This window comes from Gorilla gorilla, chromosome 10, assembly GCF_029281585.2.
Source record: "Gorilla gorilla gorilla isolate KB3781 chromosome 10, NHGRI_mGorGor1-v2.1_pri, whole genome shotgun sequence".
In the NCBI taxonomy this organism is placed as follows: Eukaryota; Metazoa; Chordata; class Mammalia; order Primates; family Hominidae; genus Gorilla; species Gorilla gorilla.
Genome location: NC_073234.2, coordinates 44,476,653 through 44,489,249, shown reverse-complemented (window position 1 = coordinate 44,489,249; position 12,597 = coordinate 44,476,653). Strand labels below are relative to the sequence as shown.

The 12,597-nt window shown below is 40.9% G+C and overlaps 1 non-coding gene and 1 pseudogene across 1 annotated transcript; both read left to right on the top strand.

The window, feature by feature from the left end:
• Positions 1-583: 583 nt before the first annotated feature.
• On the top strand, positions 584-717 carry LOC115930336 (small nucleolar RNA SNORA48). Its single transcript, XR_004066975.1, has one exon. It is a non-coding gene; the product is annotated as a small nucleolar RNA SNORA48 (small nucleolar RNA).
• Positions 718-10,593: 9,876 nt separating this feature from the next.
• On the top strand, positions 10,594-11,595 carry LOC101126122 (14-3-3 protein theta-like; annotated as a pseudogene).
• The last annotated feature ends 1,002 nt before the right edge of the window (positions 11,596-12,597 follow it).

The window sequence follows — 12,597 nt, the reverse complement described above, 5'->3', positions numbered from 1 at the left end:
ATGTTAGCCAGGATGGTCTTGGTCTCCTGAATTTGTGATCTGCCCACCTCAGCCTCCCACAGTGTTGGGATTACAGGCATGAGCCACCGTGCCTGGCCCCCATTCTACACTTTTTTTTTCTCCACTCTGTGGATTGTTTCTTTTGCTGTGCAGAAGCTTTTTAGTTTAACGAAGTCCTATTTGTCTATTTTGTTTTTTGTTGCCTGTGTTTTGATGCATGACCTAAACACGTTTGAAGGTTACAAACCAACTTATATTGTAGAATGTCCCTCAATTTGGCTTTATCTGATATTTCCTTGTGGCTAAATTCAGCAGGAATATCACACAAGTGAGCTGTATTACTCTTATCAGATACTCTCAGGTGGTGTATAATTTCAATTTGTCTCGTTACTGACAATGCTCACTTTCCTCACTTAGTTCAGGTGGTATCTTCTAGGCTTCTTTACTATAATTTCCTTTGGTAATTAGTAAGTGTTTTGTAGGGAGGTAACTATGAAAATATGTAAATATTGTATTGCCCATTAACTAATTAATTAATATCAATGTATTAGTCAGCTTAGGGTTACCATAAAAAACCCATAGATGTTCCCGACCTGGTAGAGTAGCATCTGGTTGGTGGTGACGATCTCATACCAGCCAGGGACAAAGCAACCCCTTGTTTATCCCAGCTTGGCTTTTGGTCTGTGCCCATGCTTGGTTCATGCCTTGGACACATGGAAGAAGGAAAAAAAAATACCATAGAGTGGGTGGCTTAAACAACAAAAATTAAGTTTCTCACAGTTCTGGAATCTGGAAAGTTCAAGACCAAAGTCCAGCCTGGTTTGGTTTCTGGTGAGGGCTCTCTTCCTTGCTTGTAGATGGCAGTCTTCTTGGTGTGTCCTCAGATGGCAGAGAGAGAGAGGTCTCTTTCTTTTTTTATAAAGCACCTCCTTTATGACTTCATTTAACCTTAATTACTTCATAAAGGCCCTATTCCCAAATACATATCTACAAAGACATTGGGAGTTAGGCTTTCAACATATGACTTGTGGGAGAATACAATTCAGTCCATTAGTATGGACTCAAAGTTTTCTATCTTATTTGATTGGTTATTATCTATTGATTTCAATAATTATTTTGATGCTTAAATTATCACTTGTTTAGCTGGTGGGACCCATTTCAAACCAGCTTGGCTCATCTTGTATTTTCCCTGCATCAGCCCTGAAGTCAGCCATTTCTCCAAGCAGATTGTTTCCTTTCAATGGGGGAATGGTATTTAGAAGTCACGATCTTAGTACTAGGTGTTTGCATTATTATTGAGATCTTGCTGCTCCCAGGCCCTCTCAGGGAGAAAGGGAACATACACACACACACACACACACACACACACACACACACACACACACACACACATGTATACACACAAAGATATTCAGGTTTAAGTATTGCTATGGTTTGAATGTATCCCCCCAAAAGTTTGTTAGAAACTTAATCCCCAGTGCAACAGTGTTGGGAGGTGATGCCTAATAAGAGGTAATTAGGTCATGAGGGTGAAGCCCTACATGTATGGATTAAGGCCATTTTTGAAGGAGTGGGTTGATTATTGTGGGAGTGGGTTTCTGAAAAAAAGATGAGTTTGGACGATCTTCTTTCTCTGCCTTGTGTGCTCACGTCCATCTTCCACTCACATTATCATGCAGAAAGAAGACCTTAGCCAGATGACAGTGCCATGCTCTTGGACTTTCCAGCCTCCAGAATCATGAGCCAAATAACCTTCTATTATTTGTAAATTACCCAGTTTGTGGTATTCTGTTATAGCAGCAGAAAATAGACTAAGACAAGTATCTATCTATCTATCTACCTAATCTACCTACCCCGTCTATGTACTGAAAACCTTGACTTCACATTGTGAACAAAAGTTCTCTGAAAATGAGTTTGGAAGAAAGAGACTTTATTCCAGAGAACAAATTGCAAACTGGAGAGATGGCAGCCTTCATTGTAAAATGAGGGTGCATTCCAAAGAACAAAGAGAGGACTCAGGTATTATAGCAAAAGTTTCTCTGCCCAGGTTCCCAATCAAGTCTATTTATGCAAATGAAGTATGGAAAAAGTTATGATTGGTCAGTGCAGCTGAGTTCTGATTGGTCAATACCACTGAACCCTGATTGGTTCATACAACTAAACCCTGAGTTGGAGGCAGGTGATCTCTGATTGGTTGATTTCTAAACCCCAACAGAAATTTCTGTCAGTTGTTTCTTTCAAACTACCAAGGAGGGATATTTCTGGATGCAGTTTATCCTGGCACCCACAAAAGGAACTGGTTTGGCTTGATCATAGAAAGGAAGTTCCTATGATAGTTTTTGTTTTTTTTTTTTGAGATGGAGTCTCACTCTTGTCACCCAGGCTGCAGGCTGGAGTGTAGTGGCACGATCTTGGCACTGCAACCTCTGCCTCCTTTGTTCAAGTGATTCTACTGCCTCACCCTCCTGAGTGGCTGGGATTACAGGTGGGCGCCACCACACCCAGCTAACTTTTGTATTTTTTTAAGTAGAGACGGGGTTTTATCATGTTGGCCGGGCTGGTTTTGAGCTCCTGACCTCAGTTGATCCACCTACCTTGGCCTCCCAAAATGTTGGGATTACAGGCATGAGCCACCGCACCCGGCAGATAGTTTTAAAATATCTTTCTGAGAACACAGAGTATAAGACTGTTCTTAATGTGGTTTGGATCTGTGTCCCCACCCAAATCTCACGTTGAATTTTAATCCTCAGTGTTGGAGGAAGGACCTGGTGGGAGGTGGTTGAATCACAGGGGCAGATTTCTCTCTTTTTGTTCTCATGATAGTGAGTGAGTTGAAACCAGGTAATGGGCAGAGGTTGGAACAATTTGGAGGGCTCAGAAGAAGACAGGAAAATGAAAGTTTGGAACTTCTGAAAGACTTGTTGAATGGTTGTGACCAAATGCTGGTAGTGTTATGGACAGTGAAGTCCAGGCTGAGGAGGTCTCAGATGGGGATGAGGAACTTAATGGAAATTGGAGCAAAGTTGACTTTTATTATACTTTAGCAAAGAGGTTAGAGGCATTGTGTCTCTGCTCTAGAGATCTGTGAAACTTTGAGCTTGGGAGTGATGATTGAGGGCATCTGGTGGAAGAAATTTCTATGCAACAAAGCATTCAAGATGTGGCCTGGCTGCTTCCAGCAGCCTATGCTTATATTCATGAGCAAAGAAATGACATAAAACTGGGACTGGAACTTATATTTAAAAGGGAAGCAGAGCATAAAAGTTTGGAAAATTTGCAGCCTGGCCATGTGGTAGAAAAGAAAACCCCATTTTCAGGGAAGGAATTCAAGTCAGCTACAGAAATTTGCTTAAGAGGAGCCAAATGTTAGTAACCAAGACAATCGGGAAAATGCCTTGAAACCATGACACAGACCTTCAGAGCAGCCCCTCCCATCACAGGCCCAGAGGCCTAGAATGGAAAAATTGTTTCTTGGGCCAGGCCAAGGGCCCTGCTGCCCTGCATAACCTTGGAACAGTGCTCCCTGCACCCCAGCTGCTCCAGCTCCAGCTATGGTTAAAAGGGCTCCAGATATATCTCAGGCCACTGCTTCAGAGGGTGCAAGCCTTTAAGACTTGGCAGTTTCTTTGTGGTGCTAAGCCTGTGGGTGGGCAGAGGGAAAAAGTTGAGGCTTGAAAGCTTCCACCTAGATTTCAGAGAATTTATGGAAACACCTGGATGTCCAGGCAGAATTCTGATGCAGGGGTGGAGCCCTCATGGAGAACCTCTACTAGGACAGTGTGGAGGGGAAATATGAGGTTGGAGCCCCCACATAGAGTTCCCACTGGGGTACTGCATAGTGGAGCTGTGAGAAGAGGGCCACTATCCTCCAGACACCAGAATAGTAGATCCATTGGCAGCTTGTACCATGTACCTGAAAAAGCTGCAGGCACTCAATGCCAGCCCTTGAGAGCAGCCATGGGAGCTGAGCCCTGCAGGCCAGAGGAGCAGTGCTGCCCAAGGCTTTGGGAGCCCACCCCTTGCATTGGTGTAGCCTACATGTGAGACATGGAGCCAAAGGAGATTATTTTGGGGCTTCAAGATTTAATGACTGCCCTGCTGGATTTTGGACTTGCATGGGACCTGTAGTCCCTTTGTTTTGGTGATTTATCTCTTTTGGAATGGGTGTATTATTCAATGTCTGTAGCCCCATTGTATCTTGGAAGTAACTAACTTGTCTTTGATTTTACAGGCTCACAGGTGGAAGGGACTTGCCTTGCCTCAGATGAGGCTTTGGACTGCGGACTTTTGAGTTAATGCTGAAATATGTTAAGATTTTGGGGGACTCTTGAGAAGTGATGATTGTATTTTGTAATGTGAGAAGAGCCTGAGATTTGGGAGGGGCCAAGTGCAGAATGATACGATTTGAATCTGTGTTCCTGCACAATCTTACGTAGAATTGTAATTCATAATGTTGGAGGAGGGGGCCTAATGAGAGGTGATTGGATCATGGGGGCAGATTTCCCCCTTGCTGTTCTCATGATAGTGAGTGAGTTCCCATGAGACCTGGTGGTTTAAAGGTGTATAGCACCTCCCCCTTCACTCTTTTCTTCCTGCTCCTGCATGTAAGATGTGCCTACTTGTCCTTTGCATTCTGCCATGATTGTAAGTTTCCTGAGACCTTCTCAGCCATACTTCCTGTAAATGTGAGCACCTCAGTTAGCCATGGGGAATTCATTTTGTCTGTTGGCCAGGGGCATACTTTGACATTTCACTCCGTTTGGTTGAAACCTGCCATGGGCAGCATTGACTACCAGTGTTATGTCTTTGTCCCATATTATTGTTGAAGTGATGTGGCTACCTGCTCTGGGTCTGTCTAGTCCCTTGGTGGGACTTCTGTGACTGAGAGCTCATAGCCAATTTGAACAGCCTGGGCCAGGCAAGGTAGAAAGTCAGGTAAGCACCTGTTAATTGTCTAAGAGTGTTCCTTGTTGGAGTTTGGCAGAGGCATCAGGAAATTAGAAGAATTCAGGGTGTAGTCCAGTCTAGAGGTAAATAACAAGGATCTGAAAACAATGTACAGATCTACAATATAGTAACAGTTATATAGTTTTTCTTTGGAAACATAAGTTTTTCTTTTTACACTGATTTTATAGGAATCTTAAATTTAAAACCTTTTGAGTTTAGGAAGCCAAATGAAGGCAAACTTTAGATTTCACTTACAATCTTAGTGTCCTTGGGCATGCCTGGAAGTAGCAATTTTGACTCACTTACTGTAAGCCTGGGAAATCTTGAAGCCAGGCATTTTATGTACATTCTTAAATATGACATTTCAGTCAAAACCTTGATATTATAACTGAGAATTACACTTGTATCCTGCTTATAGAGAGCATGTAAATAAAATAAGAATACTCACAAATAGTTTCTAAATTTTGGAGATCTCAAGTAGGGAGAAAAAGCAAATGCTTCCACTTTTGTTAACAAAAGGATATTTTACCAAATTATTACAAACTATAAAAAATTATGAAGTAAATTTCCTTGAATCTGAAAAACAAAACATGTAAGACCAAGAATGCTCTAATAAAAGTCATAAAACATTATCCTTATCAATTACTTAATTTCATGTAATCAATTTTACCTTGCTTGACACTGATCAGCAGTTCCATGAAAAGCAATTTTGGACTATAGCTGATTGACAATACATATCACTATATCTCAGAATTTTATCACATGCAATTTTGAAACACATTTTAATAACACATTTACACATGCAACTTAAAGAAAGTTAAAAATAATTTTTATTTGACAATGCTTCCTAATAATATCTAAAAGATTTAATTTAGGGCTTTGATCCCAGGAAACCTTCCAAAGATGTCACAAGCTTTAAAGTTCAAAGTATCTGATTCAATAGAATCAAAGTTCGCTGCAAGACGATAGTTATTCATTTAACCAGACTGACAATCAAAAGATGTCAAAAACAATAGAAAAAGTTACATGAATGTAAAAACCTTAACCCTTTTAAAGCGCAGTTTTCCTAAGTAATAAAAAACCTAATAAAGATAACTTGAAGCACAGGAAATTATCTTGGTAAAACAGAATCTTTGTTTCCTAGGCCAATTGCCCACAAGGCAAAGAAAAGAAAATCTCTTGCAATGTGATTGCTTTTTCTTTTGTAAGTTCATTTAGATAACCTGAAAGTTAAACCTGATGAAAAGTGAACTGGCAGAACCAGAAAAATGTTACAGGAGTCAACAAAAAGGTTGAAGGAGAATGTTATCATCCCAACCAAGCAAAAACCGTATCTTTTTAGGATAGAAAGAAGTAGAGCTGTATTTCCAACCTGAAACTAGAGAAAGAAGTTAGATAGATCCCAGGGAGAAATGTGGCAGAAATAGAAACCGTTTGTAATTGAGAGGATGGCTGTCAAAGAAACACATTTCAGAATTAATCAAAAACCTCATAATTTTACTAAGAGCAAATCAACATTCTAAGAAAACCTTGCTATTCTAACACACGGGACAAAATCTGCATCAGTGTGTTTTTCACATCAAAGTTCAATCCCTAGTAAGACCCATAAATAATTTCCCTCCAACTGTAGACAAAGTGATGACACAGAATATTTCCTCTATAAATGCTATTTTTATAAACCTTATCATGACTTACTCAGACCATTTATGATATGCTTGGATATTCTGCTTTTTCTTATACTTTCTCTTACTTAAATAACCAATCATTTTACTCTAGGAGAAAAATTTGCCATACAACATTCTTTCTTATACAAAATAATCCTCTTTCTTTTCAACCTTCCTTACCAAAAATACATCATATCCTTCTCATATGCTTACATATGGAATGGTCTTTTTCATCTCTAGTAGTTTAATCACACACATTAGTTATAATGTCAACTCTTAGAAAGCCTAATTTTCAATGAAAACCCAGGAAGTTATCAATTTTTCTTTTGAGACAGAGTCTCACTCTATCACCCAGGCTGGAGTGCAGTGGCACAATTTTGGCTCACCTCAACCTCCGCCTCCTGGGTTCAAGCTATTTTCGTGTCTCAGCCTCCCAAGTAGCTGGGACTACAGGCACACACCACCACACCTGGCTAATTCTTATATTTTTAGGACAGATGGGGTTTTGCTGTGTTGGCCAGGGTAGTCTCAAACTCCTGACCTCAGGTGATCCACCTGCTTTGGCCTCCCAAAGTGCTGGGATTACAGACATGAGCCACCACACCCAGCTAGAAGTTATCAACTCTTAACCACCAATCACATACCAAAAAATCCATGAATACACATTTTATAATTTCCAGAGACATAGGCTTTCTAACAAAACAACTCTTTAATATGAAACAGGACATTTCTACTAACAGATTCAAATAACTTTTGTTTTTCTTGGAAATAAGAAGCCAGCAGTATATGAGCCTATACTTACATTCAACAACAAATATCTCAGCATTATGTTTTATCTGGAAATGACCTAGACATTCAATGAACATCCATCATTTAATTTAGCTTAACTAAACTCTAAGGGTATACTTACCAAAGAGATTTAAAAAACCTTCCCAAGTAAACATATTACAAAACATAAACCATTATCAAAAGTTAATTTACAAAATTTATCCTGTCCACATTCACCAAATCCATTCACTCTCAAAGAATTATGCCTAGAAAATTTCCAGAGACATCAAACAAATCTAGCCATTATCCCAAGCTGTTTCTGTCAACCAATTGTACATTACTGCATTCCAGGCAAATATTATAAAAGCAAGAACTCTAAAGTTAAATACAAGCACATTTTGCTGATAACTCAGAAGATGCAGCAATTTCTATCAAAACAACAATTTTTAAAAAATTATTTAACAATTATCTAACAATATTAGTCTAGTCCCATCTGCCAAAAGATGACTAAATCACATTAACTTGAAAAGCATTTCAGGTTATTTGCTTAATCTATGAGTTTTTTTTTTTTTTAAGAGATGGGCTCTCACTGTCACCCAGGCTGGAGCGCAGTGGCCCAATCATAGCTGACTGCAGCCTCAAAGTCCTGGCCAACACAGCAAAACCCCATCTGTCCTAAAAATATAAGAATTAGCCAGGTGTGGTGGTGTGTGCCTATAGTCCCAGCTACTTGGGAGGCTGAGACACGAGAATAGCTTGAACCCAGGAGGCAGAGGTTGAGGTGAGCCAAGTGATCCTCCCACCCCAGCCTCCTGAGGAGCTTGGATTACAGGCATAAGCCATTGCACCTGGTGAGTACTCATTTATTTATAAAACAATTTGGAATTATAGACAATATATGAATAGATATGTAAACATATATATACACAAAAATACAGACACAAATAAAGATCTTATAGCTTTTGTTTTAAAACTTAGCCATGAGTTAAGTAAAACTGATTAGTTTAAAAAAACAATTTGCTTCCAACTGCATTTCTGTAAATGGAACAGGTTGAAATTTATCTGTTCCACATGGCTGAAGCCTTTACCGAGCTTTAAAGAAAATAAGGTAGCAAATTTATACCTCAAGCACAGAAAGAATTTAAGCTTTTTCAAGAAGTCTGGGTGTGTTAGAAGAGGATTAAAATGGATATCAATGTAACATACAATTGCAGGAATTTCTCACAGGATTTTACAAGAAAACACACAGACAAGTTCAGAAAAAATTTAGAAATGTTTCCAAAATAACCAGCTGAAAGAGTGAAAGAGGCAGGAGAAAGTGAAGGATAAAGGACAGGTGGCAAAAAGATTTTCTGAAAGAAAGACTGGAAGAAGACAGGAAGACAGGAAGAGTGGCAGAAAGGGGAATGAAGACAGGAAGAGTGGCAGAAAGGGGAGTCTAGTGGAAGAAGTTTCTTCCAGAGGGTTTTTTGCATTTTTAGTTTCAGGCTTAAAGCTCTAATCTCTCTTTCTATTTCATTAAGGCATTCACTCAATTTGGAATTATTTTCTCTCTCTCTCTCTCTCTCTCTCTCTCTCTCTCTCTCTGTCTTTCCGAGACAAGGTCTCACTCTGTCACCCAGGCTGGAGTGCAGTGGTGCAATCTCAGCTCATTGCAGCCTCCGCCTCCCTGGTTCAAGTGATTCTCGTGTAGCTGGGACTACAGGTGTGTGCCACCACGCCCAGCTAAGTTTTGTGTTTTCAGTAGAGATGGGGTTTCACCATGTTGCCCGGGCTGGTCTCGAACTCCTGACCTCAAGTGATCCACCCACCTTGTCCTCCCAAAGTGCTGGGATTACAGGCATGAGCCATCACATCCAGCCTGGAATTATTTTCTCTTAAGGGAGGCAATGGTAGCCTTTTGATTCTGTTTAGAATTTTCTAAAGGACCAACCCAAATACCCATCAATGATAGACTGGATAAACAAAATGTGATACATATACACTATGGAATATTATGCAGCCATAAAAAGGAATGAGATCATGTCTTTGCAGGGACATGGATGAAGTTGGAAACCATCATCCTCAGCAAACTAACACAGGAATAGAAAACCAAATACCATATATTCTCATTCATAAGTGAGAGTTGATCAATGAAAACACATGAACACAGGGAGGGGAACAACACACACTGGGGCCTGTTGGGGGGTGGGGGCAAGTGGAGAGAGGGCATCAGGACAAATAGCTAATACATGTGGGGCTTAAAACGTAAATGAAGGGTTGATAAACGCAGCAAACCATCATGGCACATGTATACCTATATAACAAACCTGCATTTTCTGCACATGTATCCCAGAACTGAAAGTAAAATAAAATAAAATAACTTTCAAAAGGGCCAGTTGCAGTGCAGAGAGCCCCTAGTCCTGGGAAACAAGGTGCAGCCACCCCCTTGCCTATCATGTAATGCACATTCCTGGGAAACCTGGTGCTAAACCATTTGTAGATAACTTGCTTCAAAAAAAAAAAAAAAAAGGCCAACTGGGAAAAAAAGACTTCCCATCTGCAGCCATACTGCCTTGAATGTGACAGATCCCATCTGAAAAAAAAACTTTCCATTATCTCTGGCAGTTTTGGTGTTTTCTATTCCAATTGTGCACACAGGAACATTTGAAATTTCAAAAGAGCTCCATTTCTGCCAAAGAAGTTTAGGATTATCCTAGGTAATTTTTGTCCAGAGACTTAGCCAATTGTAACTCCCTGGATTATAATTTTTGCTTATAAAACCAGCTGGAGTGCTGAAAAGTGGCTGATCAGCAGAGAAAACTTAAAATACAAGCTACCCATTGCACTGACTTAACAAAGACATCCCTTCCCTTCCAGTGTCCTTAGCGTGAATGTCTCCACAAAACTTTTGCACTGACCTGACAAATGCATCCTTTCAAGTGCAGTAGAAGTCCATGCATCCTGGCAAAACTGAAGTGTAAGCATACCCCATGAAGTATGAATGTACCCTACAAAGTGCAAGCATATCCCGCAAATGGGTACCTTGTGGAGCCAGATGAACAGGCTTCCTGAAGAAAATTAAGTCTGTGAGACCTTAGCCAAAGCATGGGAATTCAAGAGGACTTACTGGAGGCCACCCCCCTACTCACCTCCTATCCTGAAGACAACTGAGGCCAAGAAGACAACTGAGTCCAAGGGGCTCTTGCAGGCCCTAATGTATTGGTTTAGGATGATGCAGGGAGGAGAGTTGGAGTTTGCTTCAAATCCCACTTCTGATGTCAAGAATGCGAATGAAAGTTCCCTGAAAAAGGGAGTGCCAGGGTGGGCCCATGGGCCTCCTCTGGCGGTTCTGGGCTTGAGGGCCTGAGCAAGGCACTGCCCTCACGGAGGGGCCAGGCTCTCCTTAGGGATGGCTTTGGGCGGAAGCTCTTGAGAACTCCTCTCAATCTGGCTTGGGGCTTGCCCTCACTCTCCTCATCTCCTGCCTCTGTCCCAATCACAGCCCTGTGCCTGCCACGGAGAACACAGAGCTGATCCTAGAAGGCCAAGCTGGCTGAGCTGGCCAGATGGTACGACTACATCACTACCTGGGTGAAGGCTGTGACAGAGCAGGGCACCAAGCTGTTCAATGAGGAGCTCAACCTGCTTTCACTGGCCTACACATACATGGTCGGGGATCATAGGTCTGCCTACAGGGTCACCTTGAGCACTGAGCAGAAAACTGTTACCTCCGACAAGAAGTTGCAGCTGATTAAGGGCTATCAGGAGAAAGTAGAGTCTGAGCTGAGATCCATCTGTACCACAGTCCTGGAATTGCTGGATAAGTATTTAATAGCTGATGCAACTAATCCAGAGAGTAAGGTCTTCTAATTGAAAATGAAGGGAGATTACTTCCTGTACCTTGCCGAAGTTGCAAGTGGTGATGATTGAAAACAAGATAGATAATTCCCAAGGAGCTTACCAAGAGGCATTTGATATAAGCAAGAAAGAGAGTCAATTCACCCACCCAATCTACCTGGGGCTTGCTCTTAACTTTTCTGTATTTTACTGTGAGACCCTTAATAATGCAGAGCTCACCTGCATGCTGAATAAAACAGATACACTGCAGAACTTGATACAAGGAATGAAGATTCATACAAAGACAGCACCCTTATCTGCTTAGAGACAACCTAACACTATGGATATCAGACAGTGCAAGGAAGAATGTGATGCAGTAGAAGGGGCTGAAAACTAAATGCATAAAGGGTGTCATCCTTCCTCCCTTCAAGAAACCTTTTCATGCATCTCCATTCCTTATTCCACTTGAATTTCCTATAGCAGAGAAACCCATTCATGTGCTTGGAATTAACTGTTTATAGTTTTTTCGCACTGCATCTTTGGGAAAACTCCATTCCCTGATTTGTGTTTGTCTTGGCCTTCCTGATGTGCAGTTACTGCTGTAGAAAAGCATTCATAGCTTAATTTCATATAAACATAAGTACCTTCCAAATGCTTATGTAGAGGACTAAAAAATTGTATCTGGTATTTAAGTAATCTGAACCAGTTTTGCAAATGACTGTGTTTTGTATTACTGTGAAGATATAAAAATGTAGTTAATTATAATTTAAAGAATGTTCTGCCAAGACCAGCTCAGTTGTGGAGACCCTAACCCAGAGGTGCTAGAGGAATTAAAGACACACACACAGAAATATAGTGTGTGGAGTGGGAAATCAGGGGACTGACAGCCTTCAGAGCTGAGAGCCATGAACAGAGATTTACCCACATATTTATTGACAGCAAGCCAGTGATAAATATTGTTTCTACAGATTATAGATTAACTAAAAGTATTCCTTATGGGAAACAAAATGGATGGGCTGAAACAAAGGGATGGGCTCTGGCAAGTTATCTGCAGCAGAAACATGTCCTTAAGGCACAGATTTCTCATGGTATTGTTTGTGGTTCAGGAATGCCTTTAAGCAGTTTTCCGCCCTGAGTGGGCCAGGTGTTCCTTGTCCTCATTCTGGTAAACCCACGGCCTTCAGCGTGGGCATTATGGCCATCACGAACATGTCACAGTGCTGCAGAGATTTTGTTTATGGCCAGTTTGGGGGCCAGTTTATGGCCAGATTTGGGGGCCTATCCCCAGCAGTGTTCCATGTAACTTCTTAATTTCTACATTCCCTCCCTTACTCTTTGGGGATTTCTTCTCAGTAATCAACTTTTCCATGCTCTTAATGTATTCTTTTGAGTAGAAATC